The 18,096-nt window shown below is 52.0% G+C and overlaps 1 long non-coding RNA gene across 1 annotated transcript; it reads left to right on the forward strand.

Moving 5' to 3' along the window:
• The first annotated feature begins 9,367 nt into the window (after positions 1–9,367).
• Positions 9,368–17,790, forward strand: LOC144233335 (uncharacterized). The gene is made up of 4 exons (XR_013335644.1): positions 9,368–9,694; positions 15,263–15,426; positions 15,541–15,725; positions 16,567–17,790. It is a non-coding gene; the product is annotated as an uncharacterized LOC144233335 (long non-coding RNA).
• The last annotated feature ends 306 nt before the right edge of the window (positions 17,791–18,096 follow it).

Consider the following 18,096-nt stretch of genomic DNA (forward strand, 5'->3'; position numbering starts at 1 on the left):
ATGCTACTGCTTTCCTGCTCGCCGGGCTCTATTCTGGGCACTTCCTGTGGATTCCTGTATTTAAATCCGCACAGCAACTCAGCAAGGCAAGCGTTGCCATCACGGAGGTGGATGCCCAGCAAAATGGAAGAATGTGCGCCGCATTCCACAGCGAGCAGGCGGCAGAGGGGGGGCTGGAGTTCAGGTGGTCTGGCACCCGAAACTGGTGCTGCCCACCACGGGGGGCCCCGCCCCTGCTGCTGGGGAGGGAGAGAAGGGCGGCACTTAGGCTGGCCCGGGCAGGGGCCCGTGTCTTCCCGCCTAGATGACAAAACGCTCATGGCCCAAGAGATGGCAGAAGAGGGGCAGAGCATGATCTAGCCTTCCGTCCTCACCTCTGGGCCTCACATGACCCCATGGTGTCCCCGGAGCTTTGGAGACCACAGCTTATCCTTGTGGCTTGGATATCTGTCTCAGCTTCCTGCTTCCCCAAGCCTTGCCCTCGTCCAATCATCCGTCCATTCATTCAGCATTACTGTGGGTCGGGTTCTGGGCTAGGAGTGGGGGCAGCACAGTGATGGGTGAGGCTCCCTCGTGCCCTCAATGTGATGGCGCCACAATTAAACCTGTCAACTATCTATCATCTATCTATCTGATAGAGTGAACAGAGCAGAGCATCTGGGAAGGGAGAATAGTTGGAGAAAGCTTCCTGGGAGAGGGGGCACCTTAGCGCAGTCTTGAAAGAGACAGGGGAGCTAGCCAGGTGCAGACTCGGGGCCACGGGCAGTGCACAGACAGAGGACAGGGCTGAGGCCGCAGGGCAGGGGCCATCGGGAGTTGCCCTTTGAAGAACAGGGCGTGAGGGAAGTGGAAGGAGGAAAGGTACAGAGCTAAGCGCGGCTAGAGTCCGGTGGGGGGCCCTGGAGGACACGTGGAAGATGCTTCCCCAGGCAGAGACAACTCGGTGTGGCTTGAGAGGGTGCCAGGAGGGCTTTCAGTGGGGGTCCCTAGAGTCCTTCTCCTCACCAAGGAGCTCCCGCAGCAGCCTGCTAAATGGCTGTCCCTGCCAAGGAGCCTGTGGGCCACCCCTCTACTCCGTGAGTCACTCAGGTGCTCAAGGCGCTTTTCCCAGGAGACAAGAAAGCCACCTGTGAGATCTGAGGGTTTGCGCATTTTGCCAAGAAGATGCCAGCCTGCTGGGTGGCCCACTTGTCTCGTTGAAAAAGGATCTTTTCACTAAGTCACAGACCACAGCATCTATTTGCTGCTGGCTGAACCTCTAGGCTTATCACAGAATCCATGCACCACGATGGCAACCGGCCGCCCAGCCAGCCAGAGGGAGGCAGCCAACCGTGCACGGAGGAGCTGGATGCAGGGTGTGTTCAGTTCCTCTGCTGGGAGGAAGTGTCCCTTTCAGCAGAGTATGCTGTCCTTAGGAATAGCTAAGGGACCAGAGAGAGACAAAAATAACAATCCTTTTGTGTAACATTTACTGTTCCCTAGGAGAGGCCCCAGAATGCTAAGAATCGGTGCCTTTACAAAAATTAATATTTTTAGCAGAAGATTCTGTTGATGCTTCCTGGATACCACAGAGAAGGGGGCGTTGGAGAAGAGAGAAAAGGAGAGGAGGAAGGGTAAGGAAAGGAGGGGCGGAGGAGGGAGGCAGGACTCCCCGGGTCCTAGACAGTCTTATTTTTGTAGATTCTACCCCAGAGTATATAAAAGAATTAAAATGCACCCACATCCCACATTAAATGGAATTATTTTGCTATAAAATACTTGGAAAGAATTTTTATAATTTTGCTTTTGAAATTATTTGGCTGAAGTTTACTCATTTAGTTTACAATTGGCTCCAACTTCCCAGCCATCATCACATACACGCAGGAATCTGTACAGGGTGAGAAAATAAAAGGTACAAATTGTTTTCAAATGGAGGGAAATTTTCATGAGTATCAAATGGAACAATTAATGACGTTTGAATGTATTCATTAAAATTTTATTATTTCCAATTTTGCTCTTTTGTATTTTGGAGCAGCTTCATTTTTCCCAGGTTGCAATGTTTGATGAGCAAAGCTCATGGGTAGCAAATACTTTACTTTATAGGGTTTACTTTCCTGTGAAAAGTTTACAGTAAAGCAGTCCTGGAAGGGGTGAGGGGGACCGAGCTCATACGCAGGAGGCTTGTCTCACCTGCAGGCTGGGCCACTTTCTTCTAGATGGTCCTTCCTCTAGCTGCCCTGCCCTCTAGGCCAGAGCCCACTCGCTGGACCAGGCAAGGGTGAGGGGTGGGAGGGAAGGGACCCCTGCCCCGGAGTCTGGGAGAGGTACCTCTGAAAACCTGGGTCAACTTGTCTCACCCAATTGTGGTCCTGGGGTTATGAGAAACTCATCCCAGGCAGGGCAACTTCTGAGGCCACCTGAGGCCCCGGCCCCCAGGGCGCCTGCACTTTGTAACTTGGATTCCTTGTACCTAGCCCTGGGGGCACAGAGGAGAACAGAAAGCCACTTGATGGACTCCTGCTTTCAGTCACTACAGAGGTTTTATGATCTGAGAGGTGAACCGGGGAGCAGCCACAGACTATTTAATCTTGATACTAACATACTGAACGAAAATGCAGACAACCCGTTTGGGTTTGGATTTTTTATTTATTTATTTTTTCAAACAAAAAGGAAATAAAACTCAGAGCTCGCTTCAGGTAGTGGCACTGGGATTTTGCAGCCTTCCAGGCAGAGCTGGAGTGGTCCCTGCCCGCCTCCCCAGTGCCCCCCACCCCCACCGCCTGACAGCTTCCTGGAGGAAATCTTGCAGCTCAGCCGTGGTGACCCCAGCACAGACAGAAGCCCTCGGGGTCCGATCCCCGGGGCCTGGAACCGGGGTCTGGAAGCCCTGCTGTGGGTCTGCAGGGTCCAGACTGCTGTCCCCGACTTCACCCACCCACTGCGGGACGGCTGGGGCTCCCTCCCTGGCGGAGCGCCGCAGAGGGAAGTCACATTAGCAAATGAGGTGTTGTGATTGATGGGGTCTCTTCTGGATGTCAGGATGATGAATGGGCTGCAGGAGTGGGCCTGACCACAGGATGGGGGGCCGTGAGGAGACCACACCCAGCAGAGCCCCAGCAAGCAGGGACTTTGTGCTAACATGTGGGAGAGACACACTGCATGTTGAATGAATGGTCTGTTGATGAAAACTTCAGTATAAAGTCAGCACTGTGTGGGGGAGGCCAGGGGAGGCTGGATGCTGTCAACTGTTTTCGGAGGCACTAGAATACGGCGAGTGAGACCCTGATTTTGTAGTCCCTTGAATTTCTCTGAAGCATTCTCCCAATTTTCCAAGTTGCCTCCACAGATGCCACTATGGGTTTAGCCAAGGAAATGCTAAGTGCCGTCATCAGTTAACCCCTAAACGTCAGTGGCTGCGCTCAACTGTGGCTTGTTGCGGCCCAATGGGGGTTGGCCTGCAGCTCCTGGTTAGCCTCTGACAAGCTTTCCTCCAGGTGGGCATTCAGGGACCCCAGCTTCTTCCATCTTGTGGTTTCATCATCCCACGGGGCCTTTCCATATGCCCAGTGGACAGGCATGTATGGAGAAGACATGTTCCCTTTTAAACCCCTTAGCTGGAAAGTGACGATTCCCATATACCGTTGGTGAGAATTAGTCACAAAGCACATCACACACCTGGAAGAAATGGGGCCCAGGGACGGTGTCTCATTGGAGGGTTGATTCTCAGAAAAACAAAAATCTCTGTTCCACCAGGAGGGACAGTAGAGAGTGAGTTGTCTGACTATCTGCTGGTCAGAACCCTTCATCCATGTATCCTCTTCCATCATCCAGAGCTAACACACGAACACACACAAAAACACATATGCACACACACCCCCTCCCCCCCCACACACACACTGTGCTATGTTCCAGCCATGGCTCTCGCTGCTTTACATCTTTTAAATCATGTAATTCTCACAACACCCTATGAATAATAACCTATTTCATCGGTTCCAAGATGCGAATCTTTTTTTTACACTTAGCCCCTCTGAAATCAGACTATAAGCAATGGCATCTTTCATTCACTGTCAAGCAATAGTCCTCATGGCTATGTGTGGAAAACCTTCCTTTGACACTTTCTGAAAAGATCAAGAGTTCTAGCATCTACAGATTTGGAAATGGATGCCCAGAGAAGTTTAGTAACTTGCCCAAAGTCACACAGCCAATGAGGGATGGAGCTGAGGTTTGAAGCCTGGCATTTCCCTCCCCTCTGCTTCCAACGGATTGCAAGACTTGCTCTAGGAAACCAGCTGTGTTTACCAGTTCCCCTTTCTGAGACCCTTCCTCAGAGGCTGAGAGGATTCCTGGCCATCTGTGGAGAATGAAGAGGGGTATTTCTCTACATCCAAGATCAGGGTCCCCAAATCGGCAGAAGCCAGGTCTTGGCTGGAGTGATGGGGCTCCAGTGACAAGGACATCTGCTGAAGCCAGGACGCTTGCTACATTCTTGCTTGGCTGATAATTTAATCTCTGAAAAAGCAACAGACAGAACTGGCAGGATACACTGAATTCTGATCAGCTAAGAGGCGTGTGGTGGTACATGAAAGGGTACCGACCTGGGAAGGAAAGAACTTTATCATCCCACATTCACAATGTCACAGGAAGGGAGTGGTGGGCAAATCCTGTTGTGGAGGGTGGACCTTGAGAAAGCAGATAGTTTTCAAATAGAGAAAATACAGTGGTCTGGAGAAGATGACTCAAAAGATCAATGTGGCCCCGTGAAAAACTCAAAACAAAGAAGAAAACCAAAAGCTCTCACCAACAACAAACAGGGAATAAGGTGGTAGGAAAACAACTCCCCTCCCACAAAGAGTATCCTCAGGTCGGATGATACAAAGTGTGTCGGGGCCACTCCAGATATATCAGAGCTTAAAAAGGGACTTTGATGGGAGAGATGGCTGAACTCTCGCCTCCTAGAAACACTCCCACCTTCCTGGGAAAGCGAGCCTCCCTGGGAGCTGTATGCCTGTGGGGGCAGCAAACTGACACCCTGAGAGGTGTGCAGGGGTGTGGCCTGCAGGAGGAGGCAGGTGTCTAACAGGCCCAGAGGAGTTGGGTCTCAGCCCTGGGAGAAATTGCTGGTGACACCCCGGGGGAAAGCAGGAAAGATGAAAATCAGAGGTGGACTAAGGCTCTCCTGCCCATCAAGATGGAATTTGGATGCCAGAGACCGCGAGGCCAATGTCCAGCAATAGAAGGGATAGACAGGCTTCTGTGGTTATAAGCCATCAGCGGAGCTGGGTCAGACCCATCTCATGCGGCGCATCAGATTCTGTGACCCACCCTCCCCCACCATCCCTGGCCCGTGCCCTCCACCCTACAGATCCCTGCCCTCAGGCACCACTGCAGGGGGTCACGCCCACTCCCCTCTCCTCCCAGAGCTCCCCAGGAACCTTCCAGGTGCCCTCACTTACAAAACCAGGAGTGCACGAGAGCTAGTACCCTGAGGGATGAAGCTGGAGCTGATGAATGCTCCCAATTCCCCTCAGCAACCAGCAGCCCGGAGGTCCTATGGGACCCAGTGACCCCCTATACTAAAGGCCAGCTCTCCCCTCCCCCCCACATCACTGGCCCTCCCTCCTGCTCCCTGGGCACTTCCTCAGTAAAATGCCTTCACTCAACCTTTGTCTCAGAAGCTGCTTTCTTTGGGTTACTGAAAGTTTGGAAAATAGAATAAATCACCCTTAGTCCTGTCTCCTTGTCCCAGTTTCTACAATATCTGGATGCCCTGTATGCATGCCCATGATGTAACATATTTAGTCTCATGGGGTGCACATCATTTTGTGGCTTGCTTTTTTGAGCTCACATTATATCTGAGTTCCCCCAGCCCCCTGTTTTTAAAAATAATTATTGTTTTAATAGTGCCATCTGGTTCCACAGAGAGTTTGTACCACAATCGGCTTTGCCACTTCCTTGCATCCAGACGTTTAGATCACAGCAGGTAACATTGTGGTGGGGGGACCGGGTCTAAACATCGGTCTAAACATCTTCGTGGTTCTTGATACATAAAGGAATGTCCCTGACAGCTTGTAAAAGAGAGTCAAGATGCCCGGAAGCCAGCGTCACTGCGAAAAGCCAATTGTACCTGGCTGACCCCATCCTCCCTTTGACATGGGTCCCAGAGCCTGGGGGCGATCTGGATATGCCACTGTTCCAGCCTGAGACTGTCTCTGGTCATATTTTGTGACAAAATGGTGAGAGTAGAGATAGAATCCGAGATGGCTAAGTTACAATTCTCCAGTTACACTGATTAAAGAGTTGCTAACCCCATATAGGGAGGTCTCTGGTGGCCTGCCTCGTTCAGCACTTTTGCCATGAACACGCACGAAGATGCAGATTGCCTCTGTGTCACAATCGTGGATGAAGCAACTCTAAGATGGATGAATAATACAATGAGTTAAGACTTAAGACTTGAAAAGATCTTGAGAAGCTAGAAGGATGGACACTAACTCAGCGGGATGAAATGTTACAAAAAGCGTTTAGTTCAAAAAATCAACTGCATATGGACAGGATGGGGGAAGCCCTGCGTTACTTAATAGTTGTTCATGTGAAACAGACCCAGAGACTATAGTTGACCTCAAGCTCAATATGAATCATCTGTGTGGTGTGGCTGCCAAGGAGACTAATATAATCTTGGGCCACGTTAAGAGAAGTATAATATTAAGAACAGGGGAGGGGGCATTCCCACCAGGCTCTGATTAATCAGACCACACTGGGAACATCGAGTCAAGTTCTCTAAGTCAGTTTCTCAGTGGAATACTGACAAATCCATGCCTTCATAAAGCATTTATTGAATGCCCACTACATGTCCAATGCAGCGCTAGATGCAAAGGGAACACATGAGACGTGGCTCCCTGGACATGCAGAGCTCATGGTCTCGTGCTAGCCAGTGGTGTTCAGTATTTCACATAGCATTTAGTACTTTATAAAGCAATACTTATAGAGCAAAAGTATATTCTGTCAGCTGCACTAGGATCTTTTAAATGTTTTCAGGAGTCACACACACACTATATGCTAACAGTAGTCTTCATCTGAGGTAGAAGGTTAATATAAACTCCATCTGCCATCCCAAGCCCACCTCACATGATTTTATACTCCATTCCCTTCATCCCACCCTGTCTGGACCAAATATCAGGTTGTAAATTCTTCTCACCTGGCTTCGGGCTGGAGCAGTGCCATATGTGTTTGCTCTGATGGGTATGCTAAATTGGCTCTCCAAGTCAATCCTTTGAGAATGCCTGCCTGCACTGTAGAGTCTGGAAAGCTGAAAACTACATTTCCTAGACTCCCCTAAAGCTGCGATTCTGGATATAAACTAGACCTTGCCAAGCGGACATGGAATTTGGAAGGTGGAATTGCAGCTAGAAGCCATCTTCCCGCCACATCAGCTCTTGCTTTGGTCAAGCATGATCAGGACTGGTTCTGTTCCGCTGGTCAGTGATACCAATCAGGATGGCCTACACTGTGCCCATTATCAAACAACCCTCAGATCATGTGGCTGGGGCTACTCAACTCTGCTTCTCCCACCTGGGGACTCGGGTGGCAAAGAAACTATTATGGTTTCCCACTATGAGGGACCTATAAGGTTGATGGGGCAGGTATTATCAGCTCCTTGTTTACTGAGGAAAAAAGTGAAACCTATGGAATTCAAGTGACTTATCCCAAGTCACAGAATCAGACTGTGACAGAGGTGGGTTACAAACCCTATTTCCCTAACATCTGATCATTAAACCACATGTTTACACCACATTCAGAGAAGCACATCTCGTCGCGTTCAGAGAAGCACATCACAAGGAGAAAACCAAGGAGTCCTGCACACAAGGTCTCACAAGAAAGACTACAGACTGTTTGGAGAAAATGGTAGGCAAGAGTTGACTAGAATACTTAAAGGGGTCCTGAAGCAAACTGCATTTTCTAAAAAATGGTCACAGCAGTATTTCCAGTCCCACATGCTCTTCCAGAATCTTGTCACTCCCCCATCAGGAAGCAGAGCCCATTTCCCCACCCTTGAACCTGGGCAGGACTTTGTGACTGCCTTGCTGGATAGAATGTGGCAATAGCGACACTGTGTGACTGTTAAGGCAGAACCACAGGAGTCGATACTGCTCTTGCCTGGCTCTCCTAAAATGCTCACCCTTAGAACATAGCTGCCGTGTTGTGGGGAAGCCCAGAACATCAGAGACCATGTACAGGTTCCTAGCTGACAACCTCGGCCAACATCTTAGCCAACAGCCAGCAGCAACCGTCAGACATATGAGCAAATGGACCTTGGGATGATTCTAGCTTCCAGCCTTTGACCCAACCCAGCCAATGCCAGGTGGAGCAAAGATGAGCTCCTTCCTCTGAATCTTGCCCAAATTTTAGATTTGTAAGCAAAATAAATGCTATTTTTGTTTTAAGCCCCTAAATTTTGTTACATAGCAATAGATGGCCAGGACAGGTGCCCATGTTCAAGAGGAAGTTCATTTATTCTACATAGCTGTTCATTCACTGGGTTAAGAATCGCTAAGTCACTGCTGCCTTCCATTGTTGGGTCCTGGAAGTTCAAAGGTAACTGAGATACCATCTCTCACCTCAAGCTGCCTGAAGTTTTGTAGGAGAGATATATAGGCAATGAGGTTCATTACAATCTGCTGACTACTAAAACCAGAGCTCTGGGTAGAATACAAAAGCAAGTTCAACTACCTCTCACTGGACAAGTTAATAAAAGGTTCACAGAGAAAAGAACACCTTGTGGTGGTCTAGGCTTCACAGGGGCTCTGTGAGAAGGGAGTGAGGGGAGCATCCAGTAAGGGGACAGCAAGTGCAAGAACATGGAGGCGTGACTGGCATGACATGACCGGAAGAGAGAGGCGCTCAGCACGCTGCACAGAATGGACCAGAGAGAAGAAATCGGAGTAGGGAGAGCCAGAAGGAGATGGTCATCATCACCCTGGCAGGGGAAAGCGACCTAAGAGACTTCAGAAAAAGAGTCAAGGTGTTTGGTGACAGTCTGGATGAGAGAAAGGGGGGAGAAAGCAGAGATTAGCAGTATTTGTGGTGAAGGAAACACGATTGTTGAAATGGGGAACTTCCGAGGAAGAGGACTTTGGGAAGGAGCTGGTGAGTGTGTTTATGGATTTGCTGATTATGAGATGTGTCTCAGTTAGAATGATTTCAGCCAAAGGTAACAGAACACGTCACTGAAAGTAGCAACAAGTTCAGCGGTCCCAGGGTTACTTCACTGGCTCAATCACATACTCAATGATGCAAGACTCATCTGTACTTTTGGTCGGCTGACCTCAGCACACTGGTCTGGCTTCTCGTGGTCACAAAGTGGCTTGCTGGAGGTCTAGGCACTACCTCTAGATGCTAACTTCTGGCCAGAAAAGAGCAGAGTTTCCATTCAGGGACCTAGTTTAGTAGAGAGGAAAACTTTCCCCAAGCCCTCAGGTCCACTGATCAAAATGAGGTCACAGGTCCTTGTCATAGCAGCAAGGGAGGCTGGGGGAACAGCCATGTGGCCTTCACAGCCCCTGTGAGGGAGACAGGCTCTGACATAGAAAAAGGGCAGTGAGGAGAGAGCGGCTGTCGGGATTGCCCCAGCCAGGTCTGCTGTGGGGCACAGCGCTCAGGGAGAGATGCAAGCAGTCACATCCGCAGGTCCGGAGAGCATCCCATGCCAGAGATTTTAAAGGTAATGTTGCGATGTATGTTCTTCTAATATTTTTTGAATGCCGTGCTAGGCACTTCACATAATTATTCATTAAGTTTCCGAATACCCTAGAGGGACTTGAATCGCAGGCAACTGGAGCTTCTTTGAAAGCACATGGTTTGGTTTTGTTCCTGTATGGAGCGTATGGAAAAGGTCTTTGAGGCGCCCAGCACTCCTGTGGGGTCTCTGCCCCATCTTCCCTCAATGGATGAGTAGAAACAGCCTCTCTTGTGCCAGCATCCGTAGGGGAGAGCAGAGCCTGATTTAGCGGAATTCTGGAGGCAGGAAAAGCAAAGGCTTTGAATGTGGATGAGGTGCTTGGGGGCCCAGTTCAGTCCTAGACACATGGGGAGACCTGGAGCCCAGATGCAAAGAACAGTGCCTTCCGATCTGGGGATCAGAGAAACAGCCACGGTGCTGAGCCGAGGGAGAAAGCAGACTGAACCAGGAGTGTGATGGTGAGTCTGTCTGGGGACAAGCTAAGTTGAGGCAACGGGCTGGATTTGTCATTCCCCTCAGGTCTCTCTGTATTGTCTGTGCCAGGAAGAGCCTGCTGCCCACGCTATTGCAGGGAAGGGACTGGAGGACACTGTGAAGGGAAAAAGCTTTTGAAGGGATCCCAGTGGGTGGGGCCACAGAACGTTACCTAGAGAAGTGGCCCCTGAGGAAGTACGAACTCAAATGGACCTGGAAGTGTCGGAATAATATCATCGAGTTCTTCCCGCTCACCTGAGTCTGAGCCCCAAGCTCACATGAGCCGAGGGAGCTCAGCTGTGTAGGGCCCAGGGACCCTGGAGGGCGTTCAGGATGAGCACTGTGCCCAGGGGGCACGGACTCCTGGACCCAGGCGAGCATCACGCATGGCTGTGGAAAGACAGTGGAGCCTGCCAACATTCCACCTGCATACAATGGGTCCCTCCTGCCTTGGGTGGGAGGAGACCAGGACCATGGGTCTAGTTCTGACCAGTGCATTAGTGAACTGTTCCATTACCCACCCTGTGAATGAGAAGTCTTCTGAAGAGACGACAGAGTCCTAGAACAAAGCAGCCTGAAACAAGAATGGAAGACAGTTGCCCTGAAGAGTCTAATTGCAGACTTTGAGTGAGGGAAAAACAAGCCTTTGTCGTATTAAGATTTGGGGGCTATTTATTACAGCAGCATTACTTATTGTTCCCAATACACATTATGTACTTGATATCCATCCATTTGAATCATAGCTACTGCCTGGTTATATGACCTTGGGCCAGTCCCTTCCTCTCTGGGCCTCAGTTTCTTCATCTGAAAAATGGGAGCGGTTATACTTGCTTTATAGGATTGTCACAAGGGCTGAATGTGACACTGTGTGGCTCATTATGGGACACACACGCTTCTTGTTCATTTTACTTCCTCTGCCGCGAATGAGACACACACAAGTCGGAGGCAAAGACACTGACCTGAAGGAAGTCCCAGTCTCATTCAGGGCACAAAGTGAGGCAGGCTGTGTGACATCCTTCTGGATGGGAAATGACATTCCCCGAGGATCAGCTGCACATGAGGCTGGAGGCTCCATTCCAGTTTTTCAACTGGTGGGTTTTAAAAGTGAGGATGAGGTTAGGTCTGCCCTTCCTGCTTTGAAAGGGCTCCCCAGTTCTCTCCCTCCCCATCTCACAAACGGGTGTAACTCAAGAGGTCTTTCTAAGTGGTACCCACTTTGCTCTGTTGCCCCGCCCCCCATCTCTTCAGGTCTCCTTCAGAAGGGAAGTCGGTGTCTTGTGGCTACCACAGGTGTCCAGCTCACTCTGGAAACCCACCACAAGGGGTGAGGGAGAGGTCCAGGAGAAGTCCTGTGCCCCAGAAATCTTCACTCAGAAGCTGCCACTGTTCTGTGTGTCAGGCTGTGGGCACAGAGACTTAGGAGACACAGATGACAGGCAGGGCTCCGTGATCAGACCCTGGCCTGTGGGGAGACCGCCAGCCTCTTGGGAGTGGGCTGTGAACTGTGTGGAGGTGAGGGGTCCTGGGGCTAGGCTAAGGAGGAGAGGCCGTCCTACAGGGTCAAGGGCAGGCCCACAGCCCCCCTTCACGTGCCCAGGGCCATCTGAGTAATTCTGGAAATAAGACAGACATGGGCTCAAGTTCCTTCCGCAGCCCCGACTTTTCGTGCGGCCCTGGACAAATTGCTTATGACTTCTCTGTTTTCCCCTCTGGAAAGTGGAGAACACACCCGTCTCACATAGTCATCAGATGAAAGGAACGTGCGATGCCTGGCGCAGTATACATTCAGCAGCAGATAAAACCTGCAGTCTGGTGGGCTGTCCCACTGGGAAGGGTAGCCCCAAGCCGGGGCCTGGGAGTGGGGACTGCTGACATGGGCTCTGCTCTGGGCGACGACAGCAGGGCCGGATTCCAAGGCTGCAGGGAAGGTGGGGGGCACGAGACAGGGACTGCTGGCTGCTTTGGCACTGGGCATCCCTTCCTCACGTCCCACTTGGCCTTGGAAAGCGGCAGAGCTGGCCTCCCTCCCCAGCTGTTCCTCGTGCTCCAGATAAATTGTTTCCGCCTGAGCTGCCGCCTCCTCCCCCAGCCCTCTTCCTGTTGCAACACCTCGCCCAGCAGTAAACAGGGGCCCTATCTGTCTCCACCACATCCCTGGCTCCCTGCCGGCCACAGGCTCACCCCCCTCCAGCCCAGCCCCAGCCAGATGTGCCCGTGGCTTTCACAGCTGTTCCCCTGACCTGAGAGTCAAAGCGCCGTATGTCAAGGGATTGCCCCTGGCCCTCCCCCCTCCCTCCATAGCAGCCTCTGTAGACCCCAGCGTTTAGCAACAAGACAAAGGATGCTCATCATCTTCGCTGTGCTCCCTGCTTCCCAGATTTGCAGGGCCGGTCTCTGCCACCAGGCACCCAGGCCCTCCAAATGTTCCAGAACCCTCCTCACTGGGAGAAGGCAGTCTGATACTCCCTCACACATGAAATGCTCCAGACTCAGCCCCTCACTCCTCGCAGGCACCATATTCCTTTTAGGGCCTCCACATGGCCACATCTTCCCACTAGGGGTTACCTCCATTCCTCCTGCCCTGGCCCCGGCCACACCCAGGCTACCCTGTGGTCCTTCCCCCAGAGGAAAGAGAGCTTCTGTTCATTCTCACCCTCCACGACTGGTGGAGGGCAGGTCCTGGTATTAGGTAGGAAAGGAGGCCCTTTCTGGCCAGGGTAGGAGACTAGAGATGGGGTCCAGCCCTTCTGGGCTTCCATGTCCTTGCCTTAGCATCAGGTCACAGCCACGTGGCTACTCCAGCTTCCCTGGTAGACAGCAAGGATGCCCATATCTGTCAGTTCAGATCACAGATGCAGCCTTTCTTGTTCTCTCCCTCTCTCCCTCCCTCCTTTCTGTCTCTCTCTGAGTCTCTCTCTGTCGCTGTCTGTCTCTTTCTCACACACACACACACATACCCCAGCATGCTAGAGAAAGGGAGGGAAAGAGTCATACCCACCTTTTCTAATAGCAGCATTTTTAACACACATTTGACACAACTGTGGTTAAGACCACGGTGAGAAGACCACCAGGGGAAACAGCATGAAAAAAAAAGATCATCCTGCTGGAATTCAGTGGGAAACTGAGTATCAGCTTGAGTGCGAGGACAAGGCTTCCTCCCAGACACCAGAGGCTCGCCTGGGGCCCCCTGACCCTGAGGTCCAGAACCCGGCTAAGCTTCGGCCCCCACAGCCAGCTTCCCAGAGCTCCCCTGTGTTTAACTGCGATCCCTCTGTTGCATCTCAAACCCCCTGTCCACAGCCCTGGGGACCTCTCCACAGCTCATTGCTTTTCACTCCCCGCAAGCCCCATTACTGGACTCACTGTGCAAGCTACAGTTGCTGTTTAGAGACGGGGGCTCAGAAATCACCCATGGCGCCGTCTCTCTTTATGAAGGAATGTAACCAAAGCTCAGAAGTAGTAGCTGCTAAGGCCAGTAGCGAGGGTTTACTGAATATCTTCTATGTGACAGACGGGGGCTGAGCATCTCACAAGCATAAGCTCATGTAACCCTCACAAGAATCCCCCCAGGAAAGTCCTGTTCCTGGCCCCATGTTACAGGCAAGAAAATGGAGACCTGGTAAGGTTGAATGACTTACCCCAGCTACTAAGCATTAGAACAAAGATTCCAACCCAAGTTAGCCTGACTTCAAAATGCAATGCCTTAAATCATTAGCTGTACTGCCTCTAGGGTAGAAAAGGGGTTTCTGGAAGCAATTTGTCCAAAATCACACAACAAGTTTGGGGTGCACCTGGCCCCAGAACCCAGGCATCGTTTGTTGTCCATCCTTAGGAGTCAGGTTCTTGGTGAGCAATTGCTGTGACAGGGGCGGGGCCAGGCCTGGCCCAAAGGCCTCCCGCTGGCCCGGCCCTGGTCCCTTCCTGACCAGCCTCAGCTCAGCCCTGGTCTGACAGACTCTCTGAGCTGGGAGGACCTGGGAGCTCATCTTGCTGTGGCTTGCTCAAGGTCACAGGTGAACTGGGGGCAGGCCTAACGCCAGACCAGCCCCCCTCCACCCTGGCTCCATGCTCTGACCCTGCTCTGATGGGCCAGGCCTTCCCAGGGTGACGTCAGCTCTAAGAGTAGCTTGGTGGTCAGGACTTGGTGGCAAGTCCGAACAAGTCCTCCCCGAGGGGCTAAGATTAGCACAGGGACCTCAGCTCTGACTCACAGAGGTGACCAGGGATCAGGCCTAACCCCCATTACCGTTCTCCTCTGATTCACTAGTGGAAAAAATTGGTCCAAGACCTTTGCCTGGCTGCCAGCTTTCTCTCTGTGTGTCTAACGCCTGGGCTCTGCAGAGTGGGGGCAGAGCCTTGTGCTCCTCAGCCTCTGTGCCTGGGCTACGAAAGCTGACCCAGAAGCCGGCTGTGGGTTTGGCAATTCCCTTTTTTTATACCTACTCTGATGTTCCCCCAACTGCTCATTTTAGCCATCCTCCCTGGTCTCTCCAACATCCAGTCAAAGGCCTTAAGCCTACCTGCTCTGCTTCAGAGAGAAAAGCCCAGGTCAGGAAGTGGTCCATACAGCCAGCTCTGCCTACATCTGCTGTAGTTTGGTAGATTTCACCGAGCCTCTTAGGGTGCAAATGTAAGGGATGCATCATTTATGTGCTTCAAATCACTCGAACAACCTTAAAGCCATAGACGGAGCAGCACCCCATGAATTAACTGGGTCTGTATGTGCGTGTGTGTGTGTGTGCACATGCGTGTGTGTATGTGTGTGTGTGTGTGTGTGTGTGTGTGTGCGTCCGTGTGTGTATAGCCAGAGCACAGGGAAGGGGACTGAAGTGCCACTTGCATATCCCCTGGGGATGCTAGGGCCCTGCCTTCAGAAGTCCCAGATCAGGGCCGGCCAGACTCAAGTCCCCCATCTATAAGGTGGACACGTGGACGCGGCCTGTTAATGTCTCAACCTGCATGCCCGCTTTACCAGAGCCAGCCGCTTTTCAAATGCATCGCCTCCTGAGCCCCACTTGCTCTTTTCAGACATAGCTTTGACTTGAGTCTAAAACAGATATTTATTCTATTCCTAAGCTTCTTTCCTGATCTGTATCCTGGAGACAACTGGGAAGAGGCAGCAAAGGCCACCAGGCCTCCTTGGTCAACACTGACATCTCGAGAGGGCAAGAGAGAAGCAGGAGGAAGGGAGGGATTGATTTCTGCTGCAACCATGTGCTTTCTGCCAGCAACCAGCAGAGGTATTCCTTGCCTGCCAGGATTCACACTGTGCTTTCCCCAAAGGTTTCAAAGTCCCTGGAATAGGGGATGCGGTGGTAACCATGACATTCCCCCTTCCTTGTCTCCTTTTTAAGAACATGGTGGAAACAAGATCCCTGTAGAGCTGTGAATCATAAATGGAAAGGAGCCTGGAATCTCCTACTTTGTGGACATCGGTGGAGCCACCATGCAAAAGGGATTGCACAGCCCCTCCCTGGGACTGGAGAAGTGACCAGGGCCATGGGACAGCAGGGGTGTCCAGTGAGACAGGGGAGCAAGGGTAAGCTGGGGATAGGCCTCAGGAGGGAGGCAGGGCACCAGCTCCTGCCACTGGCCCAGCATTAGGCAAAGCTAGAGAGAGGCCAGGGAGCCAAGAGCTGTCCCTGCAGCTGCAGCATCTCTGGGACGGCTTGCCCTGGAGCCCAACGGTTAATCAGACAGAACAGTCAGCCCTGGAGAACTAGGGGGCCAGAACCCCTTTATAACGCTGCAACCCTAACGGGCACCACAGATGACAGTTACGAAAATCAACAAAAGTTGAGAACAGATGCTCCAGCTGGGCCAGGGCCTCAGTCACACAAGGCAGGGCTGGTGGCCATTGCTTGGGCTTGAGCTAGGAGGTGCCAAGAGGCTGTGCCACTCCACAGGAGCAGGGAGTGGGGTGGGCAGAAAAGAGCTTTAGACGGTGTCAGGGGTTAGGGAGGAGGGCTGTGTAGAATGAATGATGGCATGGGAGCCATGATCCAGGGGCTTGGTGTCTGTCAGGACAAATCCACTCCACTGGGGTCTCCTTGCCCACGAGCAGGTAGTCTCCATAGCCCCTAATCACCGAGCCCCCAATCCTCAGGATGGGTGACAGAGTCCCACCTTGGTGGGTGGCTGCACCTTACAAAGGCTGAGCCGGGGCCCGAGGCACGCCGTGTGCTGGGGAATCTGAGGCCACACACACAGGGTGGGCTCGAGCCAGGGTGGGAGGCTGCCTGTCTGGCTCACCCCGGGCCTGCAGGGCAGGTCTGGCCGTGCCGCCCAAGGCCACCCTGCGTGTGGGGAGCACAGCTGGCCTGCCGGGAAGAGCCCGGCACAATCTGCATCCTTCTCACTTCATTCCTGTTGCCCCCCAGGGACCCTCGGGGCCAGCCCCCGTCGTTGCAGCTGACAGCCCTCAGAGAGGATGGCCCCACCCCCACCAGCCCAGCCTTATTTACACCACGGCCTTCACTCCAGACCCAAGCTCAGCAGAACACAGCAGTGCCTGGGAGGAAACCTACTCCTCAGCTCCCTCTAGAGTCACAGACTCTTTTCTCAGTGAGGGGCAGCAGGCAGAGATCGGGGGTGTCTCTACAAGCTCAGGCATCTTCTTGTCCCTGCTTCTGATGGGCTGGTGTCAGGGTGGGCACATGGGCACTGGACCAGGTGGACAGCTGGGATGGCACAGGCCTCTCCCACATTTGAAGAAAACTGGGACACCACTGTCACGTTCCAGTGTCAATCTCGGTACCAACTCTACCGTAGGAGCTCCCTGTGACTCTGGAGACACAACAAACTCATCCATCCACCCACCCATCCATCCAGTCCGACATCCCGTTTCTCCCTTTCCCACCACATGGAGTGCCCTTAGTGCCTTTTGTTCTGTGAAGCTTCAAGACCTTGACATAAGCTGTTTCCTACACTGGGGCACTCCTCCCCCACCCAAGCCCTCTTTGCCTGGCAGGACCCTACTTGCCCATCTAGTCCCAATTCAGACGTGACTTCTTCCAGGAAGCCTTCATGCGCTCTCTGATGGTGACGCTCCTCTGTGCTCCCACAGCCCCCGGGTTTCTCGTACTATAGCATTTATCATACTGGGCTGTCATCGCTGAGATGAACAAATAGACTATTTCGTGCCTGCTGCATTGCGAGCCCTACGCAGGGTGCTGGGGACAGAGGTGAAGAAGGCCCTGTCCCATCCATCTCACGGCTTCCAGGGACAGACAAGGGCCTAAATCACTTGAACACGGTGGCCTCGTTCACACTGCGGTTGACCTGTCAGCAACTTTTGCTTCAGCTTTCTCACCACCATCTTGATCACCACTCCCACCACATTTTCAAACAGTTTTATTGAGGTATAAGTGATCTGTAATAAACAGATCTGTTTAAAGTGCACAGTTGGATCTTTCTGGACATACACATACCCATGAAGCCATCACCACAAGCAAATAATGGACATTTCTATCCTCTCCAAAAGCTTCCTCCTGCCGCTGTAATCCCTCCTCCTTCCATCCCAGCCACTCCCTGTCCCCAGGCAGCCCCTACTTTGCTTTCTGTCAGTATAGATTAGTTTGCATTTTCTAGAGTTTTCTATAAACAGAACCATACAGCATGTACTCTTTTTTGGCCTGGCTCCTTTCACTCAGCACAATTATCTTGAAGTTCATCCAAGTGGTTGCATGTAACCAGTAGTTCATTCCTTTTTATTGCTGACTAGTGTTCCTTCAGATGGAGGTACCGGAATTTGTTTATCCATGCACCTGTTGTTGGGTGTTTGGGCTGTCTCCAGTTTGGGGTTATTCCTGATAAGGCTGCCTGGCATCTCCACATGAGGCTTTGCACGACCTCTGTGGATGTATGCTTCTATCTCTTAATACCTCCATGCACGGCCTCCTCCAGTGCAA

Source organism: Crocuta crocuta, unplaced genomic scaffold (assembly GCF_008692635.1).
Source record: "Crocuta crocuta isolate KB4526 unplaced genomic scaffold, BGI_CrCroc_1.0 scaffold113, whole genome shotgun sequence".
In the NCBI taxonomy this organism is placed as follows: Eukaryota; Metazoa; Chordata; class Mammalia; order Carnivora; family Hyaenidae; genus Crocuta; species Crocuta crocuta.